Below are 3,217 nucleotides of genomic sequence, written 5' to 3' on the forward strand. Positions count from 1 at the left end.
CAGACATCGGACTCAACCCCCTTGACCTTGAGACCCAATGTCGTAAACATTAAGTCTCTCTCTGTGTATCATTTTGATTCTGTTTCTTTGGAGAACCCCAAAGGATACTCTGGAAGAGGCTCGGAAGTTTACACAGGAATTGAATGATATTCACACACTCTCTGTAAGAAGAAGATTCAGGTACTGGATATACTCATCATCCAGGGTGCCCTGAAACCAGCTGCAACCTTTTACAGACGCATGTACAGTGTGTTCAAGGGGTCTTGGTATGTTAATTTTCAAAGAGGCGGAAATATATTTTAAAATAGTCGATTCATTACTATGGTCACAAATGTCCTCAAGACTTCATGAAATGCTGGACAGAAAACATTCTGACTATAATGTTTGAATTAAAACAAAAATGGAAAACGCACAGTGTACTATTTTACTCCCCTAGAAATTAGACATCTGTGTTGTTAGAGGAGTCCTGGTGGCGTGTGCGTTCCTCGTTGGGCTACTGACAGCAAGGTCAGCAGGTTTGAACCTGCCACCCGCTTCCAAGGAGCAAGCGGAGGCTGTCTATTCCAGTAAAGAGCTACAGCTTCAGAAACGCTCCGAGGCGCTTCTGCTTGTCTGTAGGGTCGCTGTGAGGCGGAGTCCACCAGAAGGCCATGGGCGTGTTGTAATGGATCAAAAGGCCCTGGTGGAGTAGTGGGTTATGTTTGAATACCCCAGCCACTCCTCTGGTGAAAGATGAGGCTGGCTGCTCCTGTGAAGATATACAGTCTCGGAAACCGGAGGGTCTCTCTGAGTCAGAACTGACTCAATGGCAGTGGATTTGTTTTGCAATCTAGGTGAGGAATCTGAGAACAACAGGACAGCGGCTACTTTCTAACCATGATTTCAACTCAAGTCCTGCCCTGCGGATGAGAGCGACAGCCCACACAGGGAACGCTGAGTAGTCCCGCCATCTGGTGGCCAGATAGAAAAATGTCCGAGGCCTGCCCGCCCCGGCCTGAAAACTCAACCTTGAACGTGCATCTGCCGTACAGTGAAGACTGCCTTTGGCATTTTCCGAACTAAATCTCCTGGAATGAGTCCAAGGTCCAACCGACAAATGCAGATCCCATCATCCGTGGGCCGCTTGGTGTCATGGAAGGATTTTATGCTATGCGGTCAGTATGTGTCCAGCCCCGTCAGCTGTTCACAGACAGGCCCATCCGCCAGTCCCTGTGTCCAAATCAGGAAGTCTGAAAACATAGACACTGTTTTACCGCTGGAAACGTGTAGCATGGGTGCCGTCAGTAGAAGCAGGGACACTTAACTTCTTTCACACTTGTGCTTCAGAACCTAGCCTCAACCCTGTGGGGATGATTAGTATTATTTTATATGTAAGAAAGAGCTTTATAGCAAGAAGTAATTGTATAGCAAGAAAACATCCCAGCCCAGTCCAACTCCAGTCTACAAGTCCAAAACGAGTCCATAAGTCTCTCTGCAGACGCATGCAGCCCAGTGTGGATAATTTATTAACAATGTGGTGTAAAAGAGAAGTGCTCTCGAGATGTGCCAGAGAACAGGGGAGCATCTTTTCCCTGAGCAAAGCTTTAATAAAGAGCTTTGAGGTGGGATTTGATAAGCAATTTTAGCTAAGCAGAGAAAGACAAATACCTGAGACATTGCTTTGATGATTGCACCAAACCGCGTTGCTGTTAATTCACAAGGGCTCCTTGGCTCTTACATTATCAATTAGCTTTATACATGCCTTCTCTTTCATCATTCTCAAACTCATTTTCCTTTTTAAATCTTTAACTGCTCTTATTTTTAACCCTTTCCTCTTTGGAATCAAAGTGTAAAATCGCCTTATAGATGAGAGAAAACAAAAAACAGATACCTTATTTTGAGAAAAAAGAAAAAAGTTTTCCCTCTGTTTTCAGTCAGTTGTGCTTTTTTGGACTGTCTTTTTGGGTTGAAACACCACATACTGGCTTGAAAAACTGTTATGAATTATGAAACAAACGCAAACCTGTTCTTTGGCTATTTTGAGATTGCGCAGGGAGATCAAAGGCATAGGAATTTTATAAAAACCCAACAAAGAACAAAGAGAATTGCAATACATGGTGCGTTGATATCTGGCAAACGTAAGAATGTCTGGCGCTGTAATATTGATACCTCGGGACACAAAGGACCCCCCGCCCCCACCCATAAGCAACATCATGATAAAGAGCGAAAAGATTGAAGTTGTCCAGGGTTTCATTTCATTTGGCTCCACAGTCAACACCCCTGGGAGCAGCAATCAAGAAATTAAATGATGTATTGATTGTCCTGGGTAAATCTGCTGCAGAAAGACCCTTTTAAAGGGGTAAAAAGCAAAAATGTCACTTTGGGGTCTAAGGTGCGTTGACCGAAGCCATGGTATTTCCAGTCATCTCATACGCATCTGCGAGCTGGACAAGAAGGACGGAAGACTGGGCTCAATCGATGCCTTTGAGTAGCAGGGTTGGCAAAGAAGACTGAACATACCAAGGATCGCCAGAAGAATGGGGAGCCCTGGTGGTACAGTGGGTCACATGTTGGACTGTTAAGTTCAAGATCAGCTCATCAGGAGAGAGATGAGGCTCTTTGCTGTCACAAAGACATATAGTCTTGAAAACTCAAAGGGGGCAGTTCGACTCTGTCCTGTGGGCCACTGTGAGTGGGCCAGAAGAGTGGACACTCCATGGGCCAGAAGAGTGGACAAGATCTCTTGGAAGGATGGCTGGAATCGCCCTTAGAATGCTCCCCACACACTTTGGGCCTGTTTTCAGGAGGAGGCTGTCCTGCTTAGTAGGGAGTGGGCGAAAAAGAGGAAGACCCTCCAGAAGATGGATTGACATCCGCGGCTGTACCAATGGGCCCCAACACAACCATGCTCATGACAGGCTGGGGCAGGACAGGGCGCTGCTCTGAGTCCGAACTGACTCAATGGTGCCAATAACCTTCTTGTTGTTGCTAGGTGCTATTGAATTGGTTCCAACCCATTACCAGTTCTCTGCATAACAGAACGAACCGCCAAAGGGTCCCGCCTCATCCTCACAGCCTTCCCACGCCCAAGCCCATTGCTGCAGCCACTGTGTCAGTTCATCTCGTTGAGGGCCCTCCGCTTCCTACCATCCCTCCACCTTGCTGAGCATGCTGCCTCTACCATCCCTCCACCTTGCTGAGCATGCTGCCTCTACCATCCCTCCACCTTGCTGAGCAT

Source organism: Echinops telfairi, unplaced genomic scaffold (assembly GCF_000313985.2).
Source record: "Echinops telfairi isolate 266 unplaced genomic scaffold, ASM31398v2 ScPeMD7_2;HRSCAF=8, whole genome shotgun sequence".
Taxonomy (NCBI): domain Eukaryota; kingdom Metazoa; phylum Chordata; class Mammalia; order Afrosoricida; family Tenrecidae; genus Echinops; species Echinops telfairi.